This window comes from Musca vetustissima, unplaced genomic scaffold, assembly GCF_032173495.1.
Source record: "Musca vetustissima isolate MV318-11 ecotype Yass unplaced genomic scaffold, APGP_CSIRO_Mvet_v1 utg17892, whole genome shotgun sequence".
NCBI classification, from domain to species: domain Eukaryota; kingdom Metazoa; phylum Arthropoda; class Insecta; order Diptera; family Muscidae; genus Musca; species Musca vetustissima.
The window spans coordinates 47,798-65,511 of record NW_026889382.1 but is presented as its reverse complement, the minus strand read 5'-3'; positions in this window follow the sequence as shown (position 1 = coordinate 65,511).

The window sequence follows — 17,714 nt, the reverse complement described above, 5'->3', positions numbered from 1 at the left end:
AAAACAATTTAACACTAACACCACTCTTACAAACACAAAGAAACAAAATCAGCAATTAGATAAATGTTAAAAAGTATATATATATATATATTCATATAATTTTGAATAAACTTAAAATAAAAGAAGGAAACAAATAATAATTGGTTGTAAATATAGGAAATACAACATAAAAGATATATACAATAAAATAATAATGTTTCAAGCATTTTTATTCAAACATGATATTAAAGAAAGTAATAAAAATTTAATTTTCATCTAAAAAAATATATTACATTTTTAGAAACCGTATTTATTGTCCAAACTACAAAAAGGCGTAAGTTATTCAAATGACTGCAACTATTTGGTTTTATAAGATACATTGTGGCACATTTTAAATATGATTATGATTAAAAAATGAAATTCATAAGAATATGAAAAGGTACCGATCAGTTTGGGTCTGAAAAATTACTTTATTCTGTAGAAACCCCATTCAACACAAGCTGAGTTTATTGCATTATTTCATAGCATACTTTTAGGAAACTACAAAAAGATATAATTGCTTTGACAATAGCTCTGTCTGTTTACTCGATATTTGGTAACAATTGTTACCAAATGTTACTAAATGTTGTCTGTTTACCCAAAAATCCAGTAAAAGAGAGTAAAGTGAGAGAGCAAGTTTGACAGTTAAACAACAACAAACTTACTGGAGTTTACTGAATGAATTTTATGCAGTAAGTTTTTGCAAACTCAGCCATTTTTGGATCAGCTGTTTTATGACCAAACACAAAAATTATTCAAAACCTTTTTTTAATTTGCAAAGTTTAATTTGAAGTTATGTTGTATAGAAATTACAGAAAAAGGAAGAAAATTCGTAAGTAATGCAGTTTCATTAAATTAGAGACTTATTCCTTATATATTTTAGGCAAGTTCCAGATAGAGGGCAATGTATTGATGCAGGAAGCTTAAATGTTCCCGGGGAACATACCAAATCGATCACCCCTATTCCGTATGTCGTCGTCGTATTATTTTAAACAGGTTACCTGCCACCATTATGATCCGAACGGGATGAAATTTGGAAAAAATCCATCCAATTAGGATGAAATTTTATTTGGCACATAGACGAGTCCTATTGACATTGGTCAAAATCGGTTCAGATTTATATATAGATCCCATATATTTTTCTTTATTTACACTTTAAAAAAATAACGCTTCAGTCGTCAACAAAAACTATGACGAAGAAATCTTCGACATCGTCGTCGTCACACATTCACCCTTATTCCGTATGTCGTCGTCGTTGTCGACGACGTTTCTCTTTCGACATCACTTCGCATCGACATCACTTCGACACTGATTTGGTATTCTGTAAAGCGGTGTACACACTATCATTTTTGACTGTCAGCTTTTTTATCGATTACTGACTGTCCAACAACCATAAATATTTTTGTGGTTGCCTGATGAATGACAAACATGCGAGGCCACACTATCAAACAAGCAAAATTTGGGCAAGAGTGCCATTCAAAAATGGTAGTGTGTACACCGCATAACACTCATGTGACGATGTCGACTATTTATCGATAATATCAAAAAAACAAAAAACACATCTCTAAAATTGTGGTCAACTTTTTATTTTGTTTGATATTTTTGTACAAAAATGTGTTTGTATCCTTCACCATACTGTGGCACAGGGTGGCACATGTACGACATAGACCCATAGTTACTTTTTAGTATATACATAGAATTATTGTTCAGACGATTTATGCATGTCCCTCCATCCATGTATTATTTTAAACAAGTTACATACCACCATTATGATCCGAACGGGATGAAATTTGGAAAAATCCATCCAATTGGGATGAAATTTTATTTGGCACATAGACGAGTCCTATTGACATTGGTCAAAATCGGTTCAGATTTATATATAGATCCCATATATTTTTCTTTATTTACACTTTATTTTGCATTAAGAATTAAATAGATTCTAGAATGATGTATCCTTTTCTTGTCAAGCCATGTTTTTTTTAATTTCTTACAAAAAATTGTTCAAACTCTTCTGTCGTCAACAAAAATTATGACGAAGAAATCTTCGACATCGTCGTCGTCACACTTTGTTACGGAATACCAAAAATGTTTCAATAGTTATCGATAAATGTCGACAACGACATAGGGAATACCAATTTGCAAATAACTCTCTTCGACATACGGAATAGGGGTGGATGTTTCTTTTATTATTCATATTATTTTTAACATTAAATGCAATACAAATAACTGAACAAACAAAGGACAAACATTGTTTGTTGTTTATTTTGGCGCAAATCAAATGTTTTCTTGAATCAGCTGTTTATTTGCTAAATCTTACTAAATGTTGTCTGTTTACTTTTCTCAGTATTATGGCAAACGAGAGTAAAAAAGGCTTACTCTCTGAAATAGAACTTATAAATAAACTTAATGAATAAATGTTACTGGAAAAGTAACCAGACACACCTAATATTAGGGTACCATTTGTATTTTGTCTTTGAAAAATAGTCAGACTGAATCTCAGTTTGTTGTTTTTATTAGTGGTGAAAGTATGGAATTTTTCACCAAGTGTAAGGCCGGGAAGACTATAGTTTTTAGATCTCGCCACAGTTCCCTTAGTTTTTTGTTGGCGATATTCTCCCCAGAAACTCTTAATAGCTTCTTTACAAATAACATTTATACACAAATAACTCTTGTAATAAAGCGAAGTACTTAGCTAAAATGCGAATTTTGCTGGTACCTCACTTCGGGGTTAACCAGGCGTTTGTAAACAAGACCATACATTTCCTACTGTTGTGTGTCGTTACATCGCAACGAATGCACACAACGACAATTTCCAATAAAATGGGATTTATGCTGTATGCTCTGTACCTGTGCGAGTGCAGAGGCCACGAATGGGTTAAATTACTACACCTATATTTATCATTTATTCAAAACCAACAAGATTTCTATATAAAATAATTTTTAATTTATTTTCTCTTACAGATAACCTAATATTTCCATCTGAACTGAAATTTTCTTTGGTATTACAGAACCCCCTTAATTATAAAATACATAAGTAGTCATTTAATTTCAATCCCATTTATCATGACTTGATGTATTCGATAAATAATTCTCATTCCAGGCATTATGATGATGTGATTCTTCCAAAGTATCCTTTTCATTGAGATCGTCATACGTTGGCGATAAGGATTTGTGATTTTCATAACGATGGGCGTTCGAACGTCGTCGTAAACTCAGTTCGTTGAGATAATCTGCAGCACTCTGAGGCGGTAGCGGTTCGCTGGCTTTTAATTGTTGTTCCAATAAATTGATGTAATTTATAGCTATTCTGAAATGTTTAATAAATAAATGTTATATTATAGCGAAATATAATTCGATATGGTAAGGTATGCAACTTACCGCAAGCTTTCAATTTTCGAATATTTTTTGCCATTCGATTTTGTAATTGGCAATTTGGAACGCAGCAGATCGAATGCACGATTCATGTCTCGCATTCGGGTACGCTCACGATCACAGGCAGTCTTTTTGTAGTCTGCAAAAGAGAAAATTAGAAATTTAATTAAAAATGTTTAGCTAATCATAAGGCTACGGCAATTTATTATCACAAAATATGTTGCTATGGTTTATTTGTTTATTTAAAAAAGAAGCTGTAAAAATTTGTAACTTCAAATATTTTTGGGAAATACTTCGAAGTATCCTTAATATTATAATAGACCAAAATATTCCCTCTGTTTATCTTAGAAATAAACACTTATTAAAAGCGAAAATAAGGTTTATTCCATTTAATTATTTAAAATAAGTCACGCGTAATCCGCTTTGAAATTATGCTTTTGTGACATTTAATTATTTTCAGTCATACATATCTAAAACGAAAAAAAGGAGACATTTTAAAATTTGATCTGGTGTTCAGAAAGGGCTTTATATCTATTGCAGGTTATTTTTGAAAGTAGATAATGTTTTCTGAGCAAGGATCAGGTAAAAGTGGAAAAGGATAATGAAGACGTATGAATATCAATTTTATGAGCGACATTTTTGTAGAATATATAGAAGTCAAAAAATTTCGAGCCAGCATATTTTTTACAATTCGATTTGACTGAATTGGTAAATTTTTACCAACCATGTCCAATTATATACATGGCGCACTGGTGTAATTACACTGTGCGACAAATTCCAATTTTTTTGATAATTACTGGGAAATTCCAACAGATTATGAAAGAGGGGCTAAAAAAAGAAGAGCGTGTATCGGCGTTTTGAAAATTTACGTCGGAATAACGTAAAAGGGGGTTAATATTCTCCCTTTTCATAATTTTCGAATTATGATTTCTTGAAATCCTTGCATTTTGGGTATATAGTGTCTTCGACAATATTACTGATAAAATATCGAGGAATATTTTGGTATACAACTTTAAACCTCAACTGACTCATTGAAGGGGTCTTTTTTGTCCCCTTTTCCAGAAGTAATGGAAAACGCATTCAAAAGGGTGTTAAAGCTGCTCAGAATATTCTACAGAAATGTTCACCATAATTTATTACTATAAGTCTCAGAATAGGCTGAAACTCAAAAATCAGCCTAAAAGTCGAAAATCTTAAAATAAAACAAAAACTCATTTAAGGTTAAATATATTCTCCATCAATTTTTAGCATAAGTCACTGAACAAGAAAAATCTCTATATATATTGTATATATATAGTATATATCGACATACATTCCCAATAAATTTTTCACTAAGCACACAAAGAATATTCCATTCGCTTCATATGAGATTTACAAATTTTCCAAATTTTGATCCTTTTTGGGGGAAGTACTAGTATGAGTAGAACAATAAGCCATACCTTCGAAGATTATAGAAGTTTGGTTAATATATTACATATAATATAATATACTAGAATATGCCCGCTACGTCGTTAGCGAATTTTTTATAATTAAAATAACTAAACATTAAGTTAGCTACACAATATTATCCAAACAATGGATTAGTTGTAAATTTAATATATTTCGAATAATGATAGGTCAAATATTTTTTAAGAAAACCTCAGATCTTACTCCGTATTTCTTTCTTTTATATTTATATTTTCTGAAAGTGTACTATTTTCTCGATCCTCCCGATGTACCGATGCAAATAGTACGTTTTTTTTTAAACTTTTCTGTTCCTTTCCGTAATTTAAAAATAGAACGCCGAAGGCGGTCATTTTGACCGCTTTTTGTACCTCATAGAATAACGTTTATTATAAAAAATTCACCAAATTTAAAAAAAAAGTGTCATTAAATGCACATTTGCTTTTGTACTTGAAATTGGAAAGCGGTCAAAATGACGGCCTTCGGCGTTCTAGTGTTAATGCTAATGGTAAAATATGTAGTACGTTATAGTACTAAAGTACCCTTATAGTACGAATTTGTAATATAATATTTTGCACAGCGTATCATTTATTATACAAGATACATGCGTTTATAGGGAAGATTTTCATTAAAATTGCAGAAATTTAATATTTTGGTGCGTTACGGTATTTTTGTATATCCTCGTCATAAAGATCCCGCCCTTTATACATTACATCGGAAGTCACTGCAGTATAATATATTTCAGTAGCTCAGTGTGGTTGGAAACATCATTGGAATTAAATATAAGTACTGTTATGGTAGAAATTTTAGAAACATGTGCATTTAAAAATGTCAACAATTTGATACTTGTGGTGTTCAGTTTGCTTTTTTGCATAGTTTCGCTTATTTGTATACGAAGCCTCTCGTTTTTCACAACGTTGGAAATTTTAACCAAAATTCACTGTAGTATAGATTCATGTGGAAATGGAAACTATATTTCATATAAATATTAGTAATTTTTAGTAAAAATGTTTGAAAAATATTTCCTTAAAAAATTTATTTGCCATACTCAAAGATAAATACTACAATTCGGATATATGTCTCTAACCTTTCCTGTTTAGTACTTTTTACTACAAATTTTCAAAAAAAAAAGTTTTTTTTTTTTAATTTGTTATAGTTAAGTATACATAAATTTTAGGACTCTACCTCTGCTCTTTCTGTCGTCCATAATATTTACTACTTTAAGTAAAAATGTCAAACAAAATTGCGAAAAGCATTGTTTTTCATAGAAAAAGCCTTGTTTAGAAAAATCCTTAATTTTATTATTTAGTACTTTTTATAACCACTGTAGTACTAATTTCCAAAAAAAAAATGTTATGCTTAGTATTCTATTTGTAATAGTTAAAGCTATATGCGAAGTTTCACATTTAGACATTTTATAACTTTTTAATATATTTTAGTACTAATCTCAAAATAATATGTTTGCCCATCATTCTATTTGTAATAGCATAAGCTACATACCAATTTTCAGTATTAGTTCCATTCAAATATAATATTTAGTTCATTTTAGTACCCTTCGTACTAATTTCCAAAATTTGTTCACACATTCTGATTTGCTTATCATTGACAAAGCTGCATACTAAATTTCCTATTCCATTTAAATATAATGTTTCTATTTGTATTAGTTAAGCTACATACCAAGTTTCAGATGTGTACATCTACCTATTCCATTTAAATATAATGTTTAGTACTTCTTAGTACTAAATTCCAAAAATTGTTTACACATTCCACATCGTTCGTCATAGGCAAAGCTACGTACCAAATTTCAGACTTTCACGTCTAACCATTCCCTCGCAATTCAGTTTTTAGCACTTTTTAGTACCTTTTAGTACGAATTTCCAAAAACCTCGTCTTATCACACGCTTACGCCCCAAACCCCACCTACATGCCAAATTTCAAGTTTCTAGCTTTAGCCGTTTCGTCTAGGCGTTGATAACGCAACTCTTTTATATATAATACTAGCATATGCCCGCAACTTTGTTAGCGAATGTGGGAAATATTTAAAAATGTATTAACATTTTATTTTATTTTTAGAGATAACTGCATATGTCAGAAAAAAATATAATTAGGATTCACCCAAATCCAAATTTAATAAAATTTTCCATTTAGCACACATTATTTCCATAAGTACCCTCCTCAACCATCTAACTAAACTTCCTCCATACCCCGATCCTACATCCCCACAATGATTCCAAATTCAAATTTCAGGATTCCAACTCTATTAATTCACCAACAATTGAAATTGTACCGAATTTAGTAGTAAAATTTCCAAAACTTCCTACATAACCCAAACCTACACCCCGACAGTGATTCTTAATCCAAGTTTCAGGATTTCAATTTCATAGGTTCACCCACAATTCAAATTGTACCAAATTTACTACACAGTAGTATGAATTTTTATAACCTCTTACTTATCCCAAACCTACACCACAGTGATCCAAAATATAAGTTTCAGGATTCCAATTCTATCGGTCCAGCCACAATTCAAATTATACCAAATTTTGTACACAGCAGTGCCACCCACTATTGGTTCACCCATAATTCAAATTATACCAAATTTAGTACATAGTTGTACCAATTTCCAAAACTTCCTACATACCCCAATCATACACCCCCACAGTGATCCTAAATCGAAGTTTCAGGATTCCAAATTTATCGGGTGACTCACAATCCAAATTGTACCAAATTTAGTACACAGTAGTACGAATTTCCAAAATTTCCTACTTAACGCAAACCAACACACCCTCAGTGATCCTAAATCTAAGTTTCAGGATTCAAACTCTATCAGTTCACTCACAATTCAAATTGTACCAAATTGAGTACACAGTAGTACCAATTTCCAAAACTTCCTATATATCCCAATCCTACACCCCCACACATTAAATTCAAGTTTTAGGATTCCAACTCTATTGGTCACCCGCAATTCAAATTGTGCCAAATTTAATACACAGTAGTACGAATTTCCAAAATTTCCTACTTAACCCCATAGTGATCCTAAATCCAAGTTTCAGGATTCCAACTCTATCGTTTCATTCACAATTACAATTATACCAAATTTAGTACACAGTAGTACCAATTTCCAAAACTTCCTACATATCCAATCCTACACCTTCACAGTGATCCTAGATCAAAATTTCATGGTTTCAACTCTATCGCTTCACCCACAATTAAAATTGTACCAAATTTAGTACACAGTAGTACGAATTTCCAAAACTTTCTACATACCCCAATTCTACACCTCCACAATGATCCTAAATCCAAATCTATCGGTTCACGCACAATTCAAATTGTACCAAATTTAGTACACAGTAGTACCTACATTCCCACACTGATACTAAATTCAAGTTTTAGGATTCCAACTCTATTGGTGCACCCGCAATTCAAATTGTACCAAATTTAGTACATAGTTGTACCAATACATACCCCAATCCTACATCCCCACCGTGATCCTAAATCCAAGTTTTAGGATTCCAACTCCGTCGGTTCACCCACAATTCAAATTGTATCAAATTTAGTACACAGTAGTACCAATTTCCAAAACTTCCTACATACCCCAATCCTACACCTTCACAGTGATCCTAAATCAAAATTTCATGATTTCAACTCTATCGCTTCACCCACAATTTAAATTGTACCAAATTTAGTACACATTAGTACAAATTTCTAAAACTTCCCACATGTTTCAATCTCCACAGTGATCCTGACTCCAAATTTCATGACTCTAGCTCTATTGTTCACCTAAAGTTCAAATTGTACCAAATTTAGTACCATTTAGTACCCATAAGTATTAATTTGTTAAACTGAATCCTGACCCTAATTTTACATCCCTACAATGATCCTAACTCCAAATTTCATTATTCCAGCTCTATCGGTTCATCCAAATCCAAATTGTACCAATTATAGTACGATTTAGTACTTTTCGTACACATACGTCAAAAAATTCCAAAACTACGTACATATCCCAATCCTACACGCCGACGGTAATGTTACTTTCAATTTTCAGGATTCCGGCTCGCTTTGTACCTCTATATCAAATTTGTACCAAATATAGTACCATATAGTACTTTTTGTACACATGAGTACACGCTTTCCCAACTCTCCTCATCTCTTCTCAACCTTAATTTGCATTCCAAATTTCAAGTTTTTAGCTCAATCCATTCACATGCTACAGAATTGTACCAAATTTTTTACATTTTCGTACTTTTCGGATAGTTGTAGTTCGAATTTCCAAAAACCCTTTGGTACATCTATCCTACACTCCATCAACGACCACCAAACCAAATTTCAGAGTCCACCGGTTCGCCAAATACAAATGGTATCACATTTAGTACTTTTTAGTACTTTTCGTACCGTTCTAGCACGAATTTCCAAAAACCCAGCCTTATCTGTAACATTTGGACCAAGAGTGACCCTCACCCAAAATTAGCTTCAGCCGTTTCGTCTGGGCGTTGATGAATCGTTAAATCAGTCAGTCAGTCAATCACTTTACTCTTTTATTAGTATAGATAATGGACAAATTGATGGACAGAATGAGCTAAATCGTTTCATCTAGTCGAGATATGACGATCGGTATATTAAAAGGTGGTTTGAGGATCCTGGGTCCTCATAACATAGTTGTGAAGGGCATAAATATTGCCAGATTCTAGTTTCAGCTATTCAGATGCCCCAAAATTGGCAAATTAAAATTTCACCTAGTTTACATTACCTTTTTCGCTTTGCAATGCTTTCTCCTTCCAAGAACGATTAACCTCTGTGTTTATAGAATGTTCTTGGACGTGATTATAGGACATATAAATTGGAGCTGGTACGGTTTCATGACCACTATTGTTATTGCTGATATTATCTTCCAAGCGAACATTGGTTATGGGCGCTGCCGTCGTCCATGTATGGACAGTATGTGGTATATGACCCGAATATGTTGATCCGTTCATTGATCCAGGCATAGAATGTAATGGTTGAATAGAGGGTGGCGGTATAGCTACTGGTTCCATATACGAATTATTACAATGCATCGGTGTATACAGATGGTTCATAGCGCCCGATTCGACCGAATTTGTATACGACGAATGTTGTGAACTGATGGCGTAATTATTCAAATGCATATCTATGGGATATTCATCGGAATAGGTTGTCGGAACGGAGATATGTGCACTGGCCATTGAGTGTGTTGTATTATTTGTGGATGTTCCCAATTCAAGGATTACAGGTTTTTCATTTTCCGTATCCGAATCGTACGATTTGACAATAACTGTTGTTGGCATTGGACCGTCGGTGTTACATGTTGATGTCGTTGTTGTTGTTGTTTCGGTTCTAGTCTCAGTTTGTAAATGTTGCGTTGTGGGAGATATTTCGTTTTCCCTATGTTCCGAATGATCTTTCATTATTTATATTAATATAATTATTTTTTTAATTTATATTTTGTTATTCTAAATATTATTAGCACTTTTCTATTCAATTTCCTTCTATAATCTACTAACGCTTTTCACACAATTTCTTATTTTTCATTCGTTTCTAATCTTTGGCCTTTACGAGTGTAGGTTTTAAATTTCATTTCAAAAGCCGTAAAACACAAGGCAAAAGGTACTTTACAAACTCCGAGACCCGCTTAGCATCAATCCGTTCGATATTCAATTAAACGCTTAAATGATTTAAATGGATCTCCCTTTTGTGGTGTTCGACTGTCGCATAAGCGCCTCTGTTGAGTGACACACGTCAAGTGCTGTTCATCAAATATTTGACTCAATGATATGAGTCGCTGGCTGGCTGGCTTGCTGGCTCATATACTCAGGTGTTATTGTGTTTGTGGGAAGGAAATACTATGGTTGAGAATAGGGCATTGGAGTCGATTTGCATAAGAAATTGCTAAAAAACTATTATGAAGCTGATTGCTAAAGTCAAAAGGATAGGTAAAGGATGCCTTAGATGGGAAAAATAGAGAGAATGCAATGATATAATAGAAGTAAAACATTGTGAAGTTCGGTCTAAACCACGAGGAGTATGAGTCAGCACTACAGTATAGTCAGTTCCAGCCTTGGAATTCCAGTCACTACAAAGGGTTGCCAGCAGGTTAACATGGATACCGATGAGGTTGCACTTCCAAGCAGGACCAATGATCCACTTAAATGTTAATGGGTTAACACAACAACAGGAACTATAAACACTGGACGTTTACCGTAGACACCGGTCAGAAACCAGACTTTATGTATTCACTGCGAAGAAATTTTGGCCGTATAAGGAGTTGATTGCCATTCCAAAGGCCTACAGTATATAAAAAAATTCAGTTTAGTCAGCCTTCACTATTTGTAGACTCCTGCAACCCCCATTGGAACTATAATGGAGCCACTAGTATATAAAAAAATTCAGTTTAGTCAGCCTTCACTATTTGTAGACTCCTGCAACCCCCATTGGAACTATAATGGAGCCACTATTGATGGATTGGCGATATTGGATTGAGGGGCCGATATTGGGCAATGGGACTTTAGAAAGGTTATTGTGAAATTGTTAATATAAACGTATCAAGCTTAGAAATTGGCCACCACTCCAGAATTTCCCCTTTTCAGAGCATATTCTTCTTGGCATACCCTTCACCAAGAGGATGACATTCAAAATATGGAAAATTAATGGTGGATCATAGGAGAAAACTCATATTATGATAGGACCTTGAATATACCGAAAAAAAGGGAGAAAAAGATGATTACCTAATAGTGGGGCTAGCGCTTTGTGTGACTATACCAAAACGAGGATCAATATTGATAAATTTGGCACAGCCCATTTATTTGGCCTAAGGACGGTCCCTATTGAAATCGCTTTGCATTTGGATATAGCTTCCATATGTATTTTCGTCCGATTTAATGTAAATGGTGCACCGAAGTCCCTATATAACTTACGATTATTGAGTCTTGAGTTTCGTGGAAATCGGTTCAGATTTGGATATAGCTCCTATATACATTTTCATCCGATTTTATGGAAATAGAGTATCAAAGTTCCTATATTTATTTCAATTTGCACGAAATTTGGCATAGCGTACTGAATTGAGTCTAAAATGATTTGTGGGGGTTACCCTCAAAAAAATTCATAATTTTTAGTACAAGGATGCGCTATACAATGAGAACCCAAAATACCATATTACAGTCAATTCGTTTGAAAAACGTGTCAAAAATACCGAATCTTTATTATATGGAGACCTCCCTACGCTATACAATGAGAACGCAAAATTCCAAATTACATCCAATTCGGTTGAAAAACGTGTCCAAAATTACCTAATATTGGGGGGTTACCGTTATATGGAGGGTACACCAAAACGTGGACCGATATATGCCATTTGCAATACCAAACAACCTAGAAGTACCAGCAATATCTGTGCAAATTTCAGAGGTCTATCTTAAATATTGCGATCTATATCAAGATTTCAACAGACGGACAGGTATAAATAGACATAGAATTTTATTCTTATCAAGAATATATGTACTTTGTAGGGTCTCCGGTGAATATTAGAGGCATTGGAAACGGAATGACAAATTTAATATACACTCCACCAAATGGTTGAGGGTATAAACATTTTTAGATATCTAACAATACATTGGCAATGATGAGTGGGTACTACCATCCCCAAAGCACCACGGGATGGACCTGTCTAAAAACATAGTTCAGCATACACTCACTCATTTGAGAGAGCCTCAGGATTTACATTTCAATTGAGTCAAAACGCCCTGAGTGTGAAATTCAAAATCAAACTCACAATTCGATCGAGGGTACTATCAAGGAACCCATTAATTACCCATTCTTCTACTGTTTGGCCGTTAAGTGTTTACATAGTTTTGTGTGTGACAGTGTCACTGGTGTTATATTCACTTATTATTCACCCCAATATTTATTTTCGACCATTGTTTTCGTCATTTGTCATGTTGAATGCAACAAGTTGCAGGTCTTTTATGTTTGCATTTGGATGCAACAAGATCAATACTAGGCTAGCCACCATCACTTGAGCTGTTGGATGTGTGGCACAGACATGTGTCAATAAAAACACACAAAAATACCCACACAATGTAACACAATACGCAATTGACCAGGTATTCCTGGTCATCTCCATCAACTATTGTGGACGATGGATGTCTGTCGTTCGTTCAGTTCACGGCTAATAACCATATCCAATGTCTATTGAATTCTGCAGCATTACTCTTTTGACTGACTGTGCCGAACGTGGCTCATTGAAGTGGAGTATAGTTTTTGTTTTAACGTTTTTGATGACTTATTTTTATTAGTAATAAAATTAATCTTGTACGCATTTCTTCTCACCTAATATATTTCGGAGTATTCTATTTTATTTGTTCGCCAGCGCAACTTCTTCTCACTTGCTTTCACGCTCTCCTATTGTATGTCTGTCTGTTCGATTGAATTCTCCATTGTTTTAATCGCATTTATCATATTTGGAGCTATAAGAAAGTCAACACAAGTGTTTTCCATTAATTGAAATTTTAGTATTTCAGATACAAATGTATGTACGGCAGAGTGAAACGTCGAGGTTACCAACCTCTTTTGTTTTGACAGTAAGCGGGTCGCATGTATCATCTTGATTTTTGGGATTCAAAAAAATATATTTAAATTTTCGTTTAAGAAAATATTGGAATTTTTAGGGATAATTTATTAAAAAAATAAAAATTTTACTTCAATGATTTTTAACAAATAATTAGGAGACTTCATAAACTCTGTTCGAAAATGAATGATTTTTTGAAGGGAAAGAACTAGTTAGGATGCAATTGTGGCATGTGTAATATGCACGCATCTAATGTTAATTTTTACAGTTTGTGCCAGGATTGTGACATATGTGCTCAATTTTGTTGTCCACCTCTGAACTTATTTCAGTTTGATAAACAAAATATTTACATTTTCGAGTTAGGCTAGCTAAAAATCAGGGTGCACAAAAATTCGCTCGCGAATGATACAAAAATACGATTTTTTCGTTTGAACACACATTTATTACGATAAATTCTTTACCCAACGAGCATTCGCCAAACGAATGTTCGCATACACACATTACAAAAGAATGACGGTCGTTCGTTGCGGTGGTGGTTGAAATCATTTCTGACATTCATGTTCGCGAATGCACATTGTGTTTAGTTTATTGTGATACATGTGAAGAGAACAACACGCCGTCGGTATTTTTCTTTTTTGTTCAGATACGCAGTAAAATGGGCAAAGTGACAAATATAGATAAAAAACGCTTGTTTCATATAATAAAGACACAAATATTTCGATATGCCTCTTGTGTCACAAGGATACCTTTTAGGAAACATTAAAAGGCATTACGAGTCCATGCATAACCACAATTTTATTTTAATTAAGGCATCTACTAGTGAAAAAAATCTAACCAATCGTCGTTCTAACCAGTTTAGTGCAAAATTGAATGAAAACAGTTTTTTAAAGTGTTGTGTTGGAATGGTCCGAATTTTCGACGACGGTCTGTATTTTAAGCCAATAATTGAAGACACAAATATTTCGTTCGTGCTCATTCTGCAAATGAATTTATCACGATAAATTCTTTACCCAACGAGCATTCGCCAAACGAATGTTCGCATACACACATTACAAAAGAATGCGAGCACACAAAAACGGTCGTTCGTTGCGGTGGTGGTTGAAATCATTTCTGAGATTCATTCGCCAAGAATGATCGCAAATGTTCGCGAATGCACATTGTGTTTAGTTTATTGTGATGCATGTAAAGAGAACAACACGCCGTCGGTATTTTTTTTTTGTTCAGATACAAATAAAAAACGCTTGTTTCATATAATAAAGGCACAAATATTTCGATATGTCTCTTGTGTCACAAGGAACTTAAAGGAAACCTTTTAGAAAACATTAAAAGGCATTACGAGCCCATGTACACAATTTTAATTTAATTAAGGCATCTACTAGTGAAAAAAATCTAACCAATCGTCGTTCTAACCAGTTTAGTGCAAAATTGAATGAAAACAGTATTTTTAAAGTGTTGTGTTGGAATGGTGACTGTAAAAAATATTCCATTCCGAATTTCGTCTGTATTTTAAGCCAATAATTGAACCATATGAAAATCAACTTAATTTACATTTAAACTCAAATAATATTTTCGAACACATAAATTGTTTTTCCAACAATATTAACAATTATTTAAAACAAAACCTATCGAAGAAAATGGTAAGTTTAAATGTTGATATTGATACCAGAATGGGCAAAAGTATTTTGGGAATAAATGTGCAATATATTAAAGGCTTTAAAATTATTATAAACACCATTGGCATAATACAATTGGAGCAGAGCACACATCACACTTTTTAAAAGAGGAAATATTAAAATATCGACCTAACACAAATTTATTCAACAACAACGGATGTTAAAAGCGTCAAAATTACTACAGCAAGATATTGTAGATTTACAAAATGAGATAATGGAAACAACATCTGTCAATGAGAATGATTATTACGAGCTGGTACACGACCGACTAAACTCGGTAACGGCTGTAGTACGATGCGCAGTACACACTATCCAATTGACAGCTAATGATTTTTTAAGGACATGCAATGAAAACTGGAAGATTGTAGACAAGTTGTGAAACTTTTACGGGGTAGCATAAAAAGCGATCGATGCCCTGTAGATATTCGTTTGCCACCAATTGATAATATTACTCGATGGAACTCGACATTTGATATGATGGAATCATTTCTCAGTTTTAAGGATCAAATAAATGGAAACAATGTAGAATTTTCTATTGACTGTGAAATTGATTGGATCTTCATAAACAAGTTTGTCAATGTGTTTGCTCCAATGACACAATATACCAAGCAACTCCAAGCTGTAAGTTTGCTGGAGTCTATGACAAGAAGGAAAGAAAAATTGATTGACAATGTTGCGTTTCTTTCCGGAATCTACTTCGATCCATGGTTTAACTTTTTGGATTCACCATATATTAATGTTGACCAGAAGAAAACTGCTGTGGTATGTTGTACACACTCTTTTCATATCATTACTATAACAATTTTTTTCTGTAGGCACATATATTAAGGACAAATGCAAGGCTTACTTCCTTATATGGGGAAAGAACTATCACTGCCGAAGAAAGTAATGCCCAATATGGTATGCCAATGTCCCATGACAATCCTTATCACATTTTGGAGGAAAAATTAAATAACTTGACTAGCAGCCAATTTTCAAGCCAAAATAATGCTAATATTCGCCAAAAACTGGCAAATTTATCATATGGAAAATGATGCCTTTCGCAACGAATATACTTGACTACTGGAAAATCTGTCAATTAAAGAATAAGATTTGTTTAATCTGGCTGAAATAGTTTTAGCAGTTCCATCAAGTCAAGTGTAGAAAGAGCATTTAGTGCACTTTCCACAATTGTTACCGCAGTACCACAATTAATAATTTAATAATAGTTAAGTTGAATAACAATATAATGGAAAAAGTTAATATCTCATAAGAAATTTAAGAAAAATTAAATGTAATATCTTTTTTTTTTTGGGTTGAATTCATTTTTATTGTCATTTGAATTACACTTTTTATACCCTACACAACTATGTTGTCAGGGTATTATAGCTTTGTGCAGCCCCAAATGTTTGTAACGCCGCGAAATATTGGTCCTAGACCCACCTTTAAGTATACCGATCGTCATATCTCGACTAGCTGAGTCGATCTAGACATGTGTGTCCGTCCGTCCGTCTGTCCATTATAATTTGTAAACACGATACAGGCCACAATTATGGACCAATCTTCACGAAATTTTGCATGTAGGATGAGTTCTGGCCAATGAAGACCCCTATTGTTTTTGGAAAAGATCGGTTAATATTTAGGGGATGAAATGGACCAAATACTAAATTTTTGTCGGTTTTTCTGGTCGCTCCAGAGGCCGCAATTATGGCCCAAACACCCCGAATTTTTGCATGGAGAAGGGGATCGGGCCAGAGAATAAGCATGCATGTTTTGATATAGATCGGTCAATATTTAGCGGGTCAAATGGACCCTGACTTTTGTGTGAAAAATGACAAAATTTGTATTCTATGGCATATATATTTACTCCTGGAGGATGTAGACCCCAAGAGTTGATAGCATATCCAAGAGGAGTGGTTGGCCTTTAAATTGATACCAAACATAGTGATATATCTACTTAGATGTGGGAGTTACAGTCAAATATTTACAGGTGCTTACGTATTCAGATATTATTTAGTAACCCATTACCACATTAGAGGGAGAAATATCGCGCTGATGGCTTTGAAATTGTTCATGAAGTTCCAGTTATGGTCAAGAACAACGCCTACAATTTTCGGTGATGATCAGATTAAAATTTTGGGATGAAATGGACGGAAAACAATTATTTGTGTGTTTTCGAGTAGAGTATAATCTGAAAATCACAACACAACCCACCGTGAAGGTAATCTGGACAAGTAATTAGAAGGACTGTACTGAATATTCGAAAAAAAGTAAGGAAGAGGTGTTGTTAACCTCTAATCGGACAAGAGGGGCAAATATCACGAAATATTACTCAGACTCAGAATAAACATCCTCAGAAAATTAGAGTTCGTGGTAGTTGTGTAAGGTATCGTATGGTCGGCCCCGTCCGACTATACTGCTCCGCTCACTGGTTTTATCAATATCTTTATGTTCTGTAATACTTGAAGTAAAAAGATTTTTTTAATAAAATTTACATAGACACATAAATTATTATTTTCGTAAACAGCATCATAAAATTTTCCAAATAAGAACAAAATAACCCATCATAAAATATGTACAGATTTGCAACATAAAAGAAAGGGTTTTTGATTGCACTCATGTTGAAGAACTCTTGCATACATAAACGTACATTCATT